Consider the following 12,722-nt stretch of genomic DNA (forward strand, 5'->3'; position numbering starts at 1 on the left):
TTGATTCAGACATTCCATCTCATTGTGTGATATTTAGATTGTGGAGAATTTGACCGCACCAGACATGTATGTATTCTATTTTGTTTCCATATTTATGTAAATATTCCAATGCATGTATGGAAATTATGTGACAACTCTTCGAGTATATAGTAATATTATTGCATTTCCCCCTTGCCTTTGCCTTCAATTTTTTATATATGTGGTGCTCAAAGAAAATCGGAGTAGAGGAGACTGCATAAAACCATGCCCTTGGGATTGTAAATTGTCATAAATTAATATTTACCATTCCACACAAATGATGCTACAACTCCCTTCAACTTGACTATGGAGAATGATCATTCTAAACTCCTTACACCTATTCCAAAATAAGATAAAACAAAAATTCAAAAGCAGTTGTGTATAATAATGGTGCTAGAGCCAATGGATCTTTATGTAATGCACGCCTGAATTCTCAGATCTGCAGATAAACTAGTTCCAGGGAAAATACACAGATTTTTTTGATGCAAGATCATTCCACCAAGACACACTCCACTGCCTGATCTCACTTCTCTGATACCATGTCAAAAAACCTTTTCTGATCTACAAATAATTACTTGTGATATTATTTACCATTAGTTTAGCTTATTCAATTTTCATCAAGTACTTATACATCATAAATTTAACCAATACTAGTATAGCTATAGTATAAAATATTTTACTTGAAACATAGGAACAAGTATATGGGAACAAAGGCAAATTTGGCTATAGTTGTTGCAACTAGAGCTTGCACAATTATGATAACATAGGTACAACTCCTTTTCTTCCTGCTTTGTCCTAGTGATTTGGAATTTCTAGCCAAATTTTGGTATTTTGACTTGTACATTTCTTGCTCAAATTTATACATAAACACTATGTTATGTGGTGGTTTATTTTTCTTTGGAAAGCCACTGGACACAACTTCTGCTTGGATGTAAACTAGTGCGTTTGGGAAATCAAAGGGACTTTGGAAAACTCTTACTGAGGGTTCTTGGAAAGAGGCATTTGATGGACTTGGTGTGTCATTACTCCTGATATCAAATCATGCTATATAGGTACTATTAACACCACACTGTCTATTCAATTTCTGAGTTAAAACTTTGCATTCTGCATTTGTATATCCTTTATCCATTCTATTTTACATGTTTAACTCTGATTGATATGTTCTTTGTCTACTAATGGTTTGTTTTATTTATTACTTGGTATGGAAAAATGCATAACTGAAACTAAACTGTGAAAAATATATAAATCCATAAAAAACCCTTTGACTACATTTCATCATGATCAAAGCATATGGCTTTGCTAAAATAGGCTTGCCAATTTAACAATAGAAAAGCTAGAGACTCATTGTAGGTTGAACATGGCTTTAATAATTATATAGCATCAAATCAACACCTCTGAGTAAATGCAGATGCAACTTAACCAAATACTAACATTTTGTTGTACATTAAGTCAATTTCCTTTCAATCTTGCAGTTTGAAACAATTTATTTTCCCATTGAGATGAATTTTCTTAAAACCATGTAATAAATTTTATCTTATCTATCGCAAAGATTTATACTTTGTTTGACTTAAATTTGTTCCTTCCCATGCAAGTCAATCTTTTGAGGATTCAATTTATCACTATGGTAATATTTTTTTGATCAGTGGTTTCATATCCTTTGTTAGATTTTCTACCTTATTTAACACTGACAGTCTTTTCCACAATATCAGGGTGAACTTAATTGGCAAGTATAGTAGTAAGGATGTAATTTTTGTAGGTCCATACAAAATATTAATGGTAGTAGTTTGTCATGGTTCCTGTGCACATTATAGTATGAGGGAGGTGTTGTTATGTAAGAGAGTAGATGGTATGTTTCTAGTTTTTCTACCCTCAAATAATTTCAGTTTCCATGTTGTTTAAGATTAAGAAATTCCATTTTTTCTTCAGTTCAATTCAGTTTGTAGTTTAGATTCAGTTCAATTCCATTTTGCATGCATGATTTAATATTTGGAGGGCACAAAACCCTAGATAATCAGAGCACTTTTCCATGATAAGGTTCCAATCTAGGTAGGGGGCACAATTCTCAATGAAGGCGATGCATGCTTTTGTTTTTCTTCCAGTTTAGATGCACTTACTTGGAACACTTATCCATGCAGCAAGGGTAAACTAGATGATTAAACTTGAGCTAGCATTTGACTGAGTCACCTTGAGTGCTTCATGCATGTGCCCAGATACTTTGTATATTTTCTCATCTTCCTATTATATAAAGGAGATGTAGTGAACACTTCCATGCTAGTTAGCAAGCTTTTTGTTTTGGGGTATTGCATTGTATTTTCTTTGCTCTGCATTCAATAGAAGATAGATGTGATTCAGAGTTCAGATGTCTGTACGCAGTGTGTTTTTGTAGATTCTAGTATATCCGTCAAGGGCTTTAAATTACCTAGGATCTTAGGAATATTCTTTTAGTGCAAAATTTACTTACTACTATCTGGATTACATGGTATCAAAGCACGTTCACTAAAACTAATAGGAATTTGTGCATGTATAGGATTGCAACTTGTTAGAGGGAGTTGTTGAAGGGTTTCAAGGGTGAGATGCCTGATTTTTAGCAAGCAAAGTATATTTCAACTGGTTAAAGGTTGTGGCCATGGGGTGTGATGTCCCAGTTGCTGCAAGGATTGGAGTGTTATTTTGCATGTTTGCGAAAGGTGTCCTCCACCTATAAGAGGTTTCTGGTTTGATTCTTATTTCTTGATATGTTTCATGTTTGTTTAAAGAGTTGTAATCACAAGTAGTTAGGGTATTTAGGATTGTCACATGTTGGAGGGAACTTCCTGTTTATTCAATTTAGTTTCCTAAATCGCTTGCATGAATTATCAACCAAGGTTTGTAGATTGATTAAGTGTGATGCACTATATGTGCTTAGTTAACTTTTCTCTTACTTCGTTTTTTTGTATTTTATGTTTGTTTTGGGGGGTTTCTGTTCTTTGATGTCTAAGAATATACAGTCTATGATATATTTACATGGATCTAATGAGTTTTTAAAGAAAAGATAGGTTCCTAAGTTAGTCTAAACTCCTAAAATGGACTAAGAATCATTTTTAACTAGTTAGGACCTAATAAGAGAAACAAAGAATCTAGCTTATCTACCATTTAGTCTTAATCTACCATTTAGTCCTAATCTACCATTTATTCCTAATCCATGGATCTAATTCTTACAACCAAAAGTAATACTGATGCATAAGGTAATTCAATAATTTCATTCATTAGTCATTCAACCATTCAATTTTGGAACATGATAGAATCAATCTCCTTGAAATGATCTTTTGGAATGTCAAGTGATGCAACTAAGTAATGACCTGAAAACAAAAAAGAAAGATGACAGTTTGTGAAACTCATAATGTGCTGAGTAAGTTCAATCATTGCATGCATTATATATTCAACCAATTAAGTTAGAATTTTCATTATTTTGAAATCCTAAAATGAGTAATCAAAAACAGTGAGAAGCTAAGCAACTATGTAGTCTCATTTCTCCATTTTTCTTTCAATATTTTCTCATTCAATGTCTCAGAAGAATAAGACTTGCATAGTTTTGATTTTATCCTCACACTTTTGTTTACAAACTAAAATGAAACAAAACTAAAGAAAATGGACTTGCGGAAAAAACAGAGTGGTAGAAATTAAAATGAAAACAACAAGTGAAAAACCTCCTTCAGTGCAGGGGCCCTCTACAACTGATGTGGCTAGATGACAGCTAACTAAAGATGCACTTTTAAACCACCATTGAAAAAACAGAGTTTGTATTATCAGCAAAACAAAGTATGAACATGTAGTTTTTAACAAAACGCCTATTCTGGAGATGCCCATGTGGCCCAGTTCTTCATTTGACACCTGTAACCTGCCAAACCATGAGAGTAGCTACAAAACCCACAGTTAGCTACAGAATAGGTTACGTTCTCTAGCTAATTTTCAAAAAATTTCTATTAAAATAGCAAGAACATGAAAATATAACATGGTGATCATTTTAATGTTTTCCTAAGACAAATTCTAGCATTTGTCATTGATCAGATCTGTAGTGTTGTGAGAAATCAAGAGAAAAAGGTGAGAAAAAATGTCAAAGGGAAGGTAATACTGAGGTTCAACATATCCCCACTACAAAATCATTGCATGTCCTCATGCAATTTGCCATAAATGTGAATTATTCTTCTCTAATGCATTTGTTCAAACACTTATGCTAGTACATCCAATTTTCTTCTTTTGCTCTTCTTTATAGTGACTGTCATTATGGGTTTCCTCATAAGAAGCCTGTATTTGAGGTTGATGACTTTTCTATTCATACTTCTATTCTTCCTCTTCAACTTCCTATTTTTCTTATACCACAATCCTAAATGCAGAATGGTATTATCATGAATAGCCTTGTCCAATTTACTTTGTTCCCTCAAGGTTTCATTCTCCTTCTTGATATATCTATTCAATATCTCTAATTCATAATTTTCTTGTTTGAGAGAGTCAATTAGAGGTTCTTGTGGATTTTTAGAGGGTTCTGGATTGACAGAGGGTTATGGATTCATTGATGCACTTTTCTTCTCCATTGATTCTATATAATCATATATTTGTTGTTGTACTGGGTCTATGCCTGGAGATCTTCTGCTTGGGCTACCTTCCAAATGATGGTCAGGAGAATTTTGAGGACTGTTTGTAGAAGGGATGTTAATAGGAGAACTTTCTGGGGTTTTCGCTTCTAATTTTATGAACTCTGTCCCTTTAGATGATTTTCTTTGCCAACCCTCAGAGTCTAGAGCTTCTTCTAGGTTGTGGATGAGTTATATTCTCTTTCTCTGTGACCTTTTTCTCTTTTCTTATCTTTCCTCTTGCTCTGATTTGTTTCCTAATTTTTATTAGTTCTTCAGATATTAATTTTTCATCATCTTTCTGTGATGAAGACTCAGGTTTGTCTTCAATGACGATACCAATATTCTTTCTTCTGCTTTTTCTAACATTATCTTCTTTGACTCTGGTGCTTCTTGAAAATCGTTTCTAATGAGGAAATCCCCCCAGGTATCTCCTATGCCTTTTAAATGAAACTCAATCAGTATCTTTACCAACCCATGATGGTACATGGTTGTGTCTATGAATTCTATTTTCTTCTGCACATTTGAAGCCATCCTTCTTAAACTATTTAGCAGGAAGAAAGGAAGATTGATTTCTCCATTTTCTAGAAAATTCATCAATAAACGTATATGGTAGACATACATGCACCCGAATCTCCCCTCACAGGTGATAAATTTATGTAATATCAAAAGCATGCTTCTCCATTTACTTTTAAGAGCTGAAATGGGAATTCCTTTTCTAAAAACAGAGACATCCATACCTGGGTTCCTGAGGATTACTTTCCATGATTCACTATGGAATTCCTTGTTTTTGAACCATCTTTCACCATGTCTTGGAAGTTTTGTAGCCTCTGTTATGAAGGATTATGTTAGTACAAACATAATATCTCCAATTTCTACCTTTGTACCATCAAAAGATCTAGCAAAAGATTTTGTGATCTCTTTATGAAAACTATCAAATTTTTCGATGAATTAGAGCCATCCAGCCTTCTGCGGCATTTCCTTGAGTTTTGGGTATCCTTCCATATATTTTTCTCCTACTGTTTCTGACCTGACAATGAGTCCCATGTCTTCTCTTTCATAAGACTCCTTAACCTTCATAATTACCCTCCTGGTTTATGAAATGGATTGACTGCGAGTATGGTGAAAAGAATTGTGGGCTTGCATGAAATAAGTAGATGGTAAGGGTTTTGGAGAGACGTGGACAAATATGTCACGTCGTAGTATGACCGTTAAAAATAATGAGGGAGTTAATTATGGACTGTTATGTGATGGAAGACGGATGGTGTGGTGGATATGTAGTACGATGGAGATGGGAATGAAATCAAATGATGATTTGTCCTGGAGACATATGAATGCCCATATTATACATATTCTATGTTCTAACCTTGCTATTTTAAAATAAATTTTTGCACTTTTACCTCTTGGAACTTAACCTTGTTGTTTGTTGTTTTTCTTTGATGTTGATCCGTTGATCCCCTTCTTAACATATCAATCTCAAAAAAAAAAATCTTCAATTCCTTACAATCAACATTTATTTGGAACAAAGCTGTGGAATGGAGTTATGACTATAGAATCAAACTGGCTATGGAATGGAGTTAGCTACAGAACATGACAAAGATGAAATATGGCTATGGAAAATGGATGTGAAATAAAATGAAAACGGAGTGTAATGAAAGGAAAATAGAATATAATAGTGAAATGGAATGAAAGTGAAGTGAGATGAAATGAAATGAAATGAATTTGCATATTAGGCACTGCAAATGAATGTAGGTTTATGTCACTACTTATTACAGAAAGAGAAATAGGAAATATAGGATGTCAGAAATCTCTGATTTTCGCCCTGTATTTCCTGTATAAGTAAACCAATGAACAATTGGTTTTCAAACTTATACATTTTCTTTATATTTTTTTATGTATATATATATATATATATATATATATATATATATATATATATATACAGGAAAACTAAGTTAGTGGAGAATAAGAATTCTTCTTCACCAACTTCATCTCAATGTTATCTTGGAAAATTATGACAAAATCCTCCCTTGAAATTGGCTTATGATATATCTTTAACCAACGAACATTTACAAGAAGAGGTACATTTTTCTCATCTATTGTCCTTATTCTCACTACTCCATTTTTAAAGACTTCTTCAATCTCATATGGCCGAAGCCAATGAGTCTGAAATTTCCCTTGAAAACATTTGAATTTTGAATCGAACAAAAGTGCCCAATCTCCTTCTTGAAACTTCTTCTCCTTAATATACTTATCGTGCCATTTAGCCCTTTGTTATTGGACTAAACTGGTTCTTTGAACTGCATCTTGCCTAATTTCATCAAGCTCATTGAGTTGCTCCAATCTATGTTTCTGTGCTTCTAATAAATCCAGTTCCCAATTAGGCTTCCATCTTGAAGGTTCTGATTTGAAACTCTATAGGGAACGGGACTTGCTTCCCATAAACAAGCTCATATGGAGTATGTCTTGTTGTGTTCTTCCATGTAGTTCTGTAGGCCCATAAGGTTTCAGGAATCCTTTCTGCCCAATCTCTTCTTTGTAGATGTACAGTCTTAGTGAGAATTCCTTCTATCACTTTATTGGTAGATTCAACTTAACCATTTGCTTGTGGATGGTAAGGACTAGACTTCCTATGTTTTATCTTGTATTTTTCTATAAGTCCTTCCACCATTTTAGATGTAAATTGAGATCCTTTATCTGTCACTATTTAAATTGGAACACCAAAATGAGTGAAGATGTCCTCAAAAAGAAAATTAACTACAGATTTCTCATTAGAAAAAGGTAATGCTTTAGCTTCTACCAATTTAGTGAAATAATCAGTGCATACCAAAATATATTTCTTTTGTTTAGATGGAGGATTAATTGGTCCAACAAAATCCAAGGCACATTTTTCAAAAGGTTCAATGAGTACCTAAGTTTGTAGTGGTATTTCATCTGAGGGAGCAAGTTTCCCCATCCTTTGACAGTTGTCACACCTTTTGACATACTATTTGGCATCTCTGAAGATAGAGGGCCAATAATATCCTAAATGAAGGATTTTGTAGGCTATCATTTCGTCAGTAAAGTGTCCACCACAAGGTTCATCATGGCATGCCTTAAGAATTTCAGGCATTTCATCTTCTCAGACACATCTTCTTATCATGAGATCTGGACCTGTTTTATACAATTCATTAGTAATCCATGATTAATTTGCACTTGTTTGAATGATTTTTGTTTTCTCATTAGGAAACAAATGTGAAGGTAATTTTCCTATGACTAAGTAGTTAGCAATATCTGCAAACCAAGGAGTTTGAGTAGTTACTGCAAAAAGATATTCATCAGGAAATTTAGCTTCAACTGGAGTGTTATCTTTGATATTTTGAATTATAGACAAGAAATTAGTAACTGTATTTTGTTTTCCAGTTCTATCTAACACAGTGATGTTGAACTCTTGTAGGAGTAATAACCATCTTGTAACTCTCCCATTAGTAATCGATTTATTCATTAAGTATCTAATTGCAGAGTGATCTATATGAACAAAGGTTTCATATCCTCTTATATAATGTTTGAACTTGTTGATAGCACGAACAACAACTAAGAATTCCTTTTTAGTTACAATGTAATTTAACTCAATGGGAGTCAAATTCTTTCTTGTGTAATAGATGGCATATGGGATCAAATATTTTTGTCCTAATACAGCTCCCAGAGCTGTATTTGAAGCATCTGTTGAAATATGAAAAGGTAGTTTCCAATTTGGACATCTTAAGATGGGTGCCTCAGAAATTTTTGCTTTCAAGGTCTCAAATGCCAACTGGCAATCAAGATTCTATTTGAATTCACAATCCTTGGTGATCAATTTGAAGAGTGGTGATGCTAGTTTAGTGAAATTTTCTATAAACCTTATATAATATCCTGTGAATCCTAGAAAACTTCTAACATCCTTTTGAAAACTTGTAATTGATAATTTAGATATGACTTCAACTTTAGATTTATCAAACTTAATTACATCTCCTAAATTGTGATGTCCTAAAACATTCCCTTCTATAAACATCATAAAACATTTTTCATGGCTTATTGAAAGGTTTTATTCCTTACATATTTTAAGAAGTTTTTCCAAATTTTCTAATGCTTCCTCAAATGTATTCCCATAAACTGTAAAGTCATCCATATATACCTCTACACAATCATGTATCAGATCAGAAAAAATTCCTAGTACTACTCTTTGAAATGCTGCAAGTGCATTGCATAATCCAAAGGGGAGTACTTGTTAGGCATAAGTTCCCCATGGGTAGGTGAATCTGGTTTTATCTTGATCTTCAGGTGCTACTTGAATCTGATTGTAACCACTAAAACCATCCAAGAATTAGAAGTACTTTTTACCTGCTAATGTATCTAACACTTGATCTATAAAGGGCAAAGGAAAATGATATTTCAAGGTAGCTTTATTCAATTCTCGATAATCAATACATACCTTCCATTTACCATTCTTTTTAGGCACAATCACTGGAGGAGAAACCCACTAACTATCTGAAATTTGGTAGATAAAATTTACATTCAGCAATTTTTGCAACTCTTCTTTCGCAATTTCCCTAAGATTTGGATTCATCCTTCTTTGAGGTTGTCTAATAGGTTTACAATTTTCCTCAATGTAGATGTGATGTATACAAGTCTTAGGACTAATTCCTTTCATGTCAGTGTATTCCCATGTATATGCAGAAGAATGTTGTTGTAAAGTTTTGATTAGCTCTTCCTGTTGTAAATTTTCCAAGTTATTGTTTATGTTCAACATTTTCCTTGGAAAGATTTCAACTTTAGAGCTACCAAATTCTTCCATGGAATAAAGAGACATCTACCTAGATGAAAAATATTCAATATTAGATCTTTATTGAAACTGATCATGTTCATATTCTAGAGATGATTCAAAATTTTCCATTATATTCAAGATTTGGCTATCTTCACTAATGGTTGAAATAGTAAAGAGAGGTTGAATATTATTTTCATCATCAATCCATTCTTTTTCATCTATCTCTATGATTGTTCTTGCTGGAGGATATAAAGCGAATTTCTTAGTTGAATTACCATCAGAGATATACATATCACCAGATGTACAACTAATGAATGCATCAGCTGTGGCCAGCCAAGGTCTTCCTAATATAAGTGGATGTCCTCCTAGATTACGCTTTGGGTTTAGGATCATAAAATCAATAGGGCACTCCCAGGAGTCTAAGGACGCTGAAATATATTCTAACACACCATCTGGTTTGATTACAAATATATTTTCTAAATGCAGTAATGTAGGTGTATAAAGAAGATTGGGAAGTTTGAGTTGCTCCTTGGTTTGTTTGCTCATAATGTTTATTGTTGCTCCTAATTCAATCAGTGTATTTTGGATTTCCACTCCATTGATGTGTGTTTTTACAACTGGACTTACTAGATCTACATATTTTTGTATGGAAATTTTTCCCATCATTATGTCTGCTATTTTTCCTGCTAGGTGAATTCTTTTTAATTCTTTTGCTCTTATTCATAATTTCTTCATGCTCAACTCTTTCATTTTTTTAGATAGAATTGGAATCTCCTTAATGTCTTGTAACAAAGGTATTTTGATACAGACATTTTTCAATTCATCTATAAAATCATAATTAGGCAACATAATATTCTTTTATACCCCTCTATCAACTTGTAATCTTTCTGGAAAAGGAGGTGTAGAAGTAGATATTGGTTGTTGCTCTATCATAGGAGTTGAGTTTATTGGTTCTTTTCGTTTTTTATTTTTAGTGTGTTTTGGGGATATGTTCCTTCAAAACTTTTATTTTATTGTAGAGAGTCTTCCTTAGAATTGTCTTGTTCTTGAATAACCACAGAAGGTTTTTTCTTTTCTAATATCTTACCAGATCTCAATTGGACATCATTGAGATCTAATGGAGTGATCATGTAAGTTGGAAAGTGTTTTCCTTCTACCATGTAGGCATTCTAAGGATTTTTATTGTTGGGGTTAGGTAATGGTTGGGAAAGTAACTGATTTGGTCTTTGTGGAAATGGTAGTGAAAGTTGAGGATTTTGGTTTTGAAGTTGGGGTTGTTGATTTTGTTGAGGAATTTGTTGGGGAGGATAATTTGGATATGATGGAGGATATTGATAGTATGGAGAAAATCTTCCATAAGGATTCTACATTCCTTGAGCCCAAGGTTGAGTTTAAGATTGAGATTGAGGCCAAGGTTTTTGCCAAGAATTCCAATTTGGAGGGGGCTGCATATAAATTTGGTTGCTAAAACCCTAATTTTGCTGCCCTTGACAAGGTCTTCTGGAGACAAACAAAGAGACTCTGTTGGATTTGAAACTACTTCTTCTTGAAAAATAGCCTTAAGACCAAGGATTGAAGGACAAATTTTGGTCTCATGGTTTTTTGAAAAAATCACACAAGTCTCTATAACTTTTGCATCTAAAGGGCATTCTCTTAAAGCGTGCTTCTTTTTGCATTTGGGACAGAAAATAGCCAGAGCATCAGTTTCGGTTTTCTTCTTGTTTTGTAACTTAAGGGTGTCTATCTGTTCACTAAGTCTCCCTAGAATATCTATTTTAAATTCATCAAGCATGCTTCCAATTTCTGCCCTACTCACTCATCCAGTTGCATATTTATTCACCCTAACAAGAGAAGGATCTCTTGGACCTTTCCTAGTTTTGGATTTTCCTCTTAAGAGATGAGCACATAATTCTCCTATGTCACTTAATGGGAGTTGAGAGATATCTCCCTTCACCATCATGTTAAGGATATCTATCCACTCATCTCTAATGGCTTTTAGTAGAAGAGCTTTTAAAGTATCTTGATCTAGGTTATCCATTTTTTCTCCTTTTAAGTTATAGTTGAATCACTCAATTAAATCCTCTAAATTTTCATCCTCTCTTTGCATCATTTTGAACACTTCATCTTTGTGATTTATAGGCATGCAATAATCCAAATATCTGTCCAAAAATACTTTCTTCATGTCATTCCATGTTCTAATGGACTGAGTGACCAACCCCATGAACCACTTTAAAGCAGCTCCTTTCAATGTTGAAGGGAACAATTTGAGTTTTTTAGAGTCTTGTAAATAATCATAAGTTCTGCATAAGACTTCAAATTCAAATAAGAAGGTTTCATGGTCTTCACTTTTTAATCCATGAATGTTTGGGAGGATAGAAGGTGAGATATTTTTCATTGTGGCATTTTTTTCTTCATCAATTATATGGAATCCAAAATAATTATCAACTTCCCTATTCCCTCTACCTCCTCCATTATTTCCTCTGCCTTCTCCATTATTTCCTCTACCTCTTCCTCTACCTCCTCCTCCTCCAAATAGTGTGAATTCTCCATCCTCTCCTTCTTCTGCCATTATAGTTTCTTCAGAGTCAATATAAGATTCAACCTACAAGGTTGATTGCTCTTCCTCTGGTTATTCTATTAATGGTATGTGGGAGAGAGGTTCTACTTCTTCTTCCTCACTAGGTATTCTTAATTCTTCAACTAAAATATGTTCCCTTGTGGAGGTGAAAAAGGCTACTCCTTCTGCTAGAGATAGAAGATTTTCCTCCTCTAGAAATGCCTTAGTAGATGAAGTAGGAGATCCTCTTGATTCAATTTCTGACGTTAGAACTTTAGGAGGTCTATGGCTAGGAATATAATCTTGAGATGGAGGTGTATATCTTCTTAGTATTGGTGGAGTAGGTGGTGTTGTAGGAATGGACCTCCTGCTTCTAGCTATAAATCTAACCCTAGAGTCCCTTTATCTACGCATATGAATATTTTTTTTTTGAATGTAAGAGATAAGGTTACCTAATTACACTTCCCCTTAATGGCACCAAAATGTTTAGTCAATTTAGTGTCCTAAATTTCTTGCATGAATTATCAACCAAGGTTTGTAGACTGATGAAGTGTGATGCACTATATGTGCTTAGTTAACTTTTCTCTTACTTCGTTGTTTTTTATTTTATGTTTGTTTTGGGGATTTATGTTCTTTGATGTCTAAGAATATATAGTCTATGAGATATTTACATGGATCTAACAAGTTTTTAAAGAAAGGATAGGTTCCTAAGTTAGTATAAACTCCTCAAATGGACTAAGAATCATTTTTAACC

This window comes from Pinus tabuliformis, chromosome 6 (assembly GCF_031772625.1).
Source record: "Pinus tabuliformis cultivar Carrire ecotype Pingquan chromosome 6, CPIR1, whole genome shotgun sequence".
Classification (NCBI taxonomy): Eukaryota; Viridiplantae; Streptophyta; class Pinopsida; order Pinales; family Pinaceae; genus Pinus; species Pinus tabuliformis.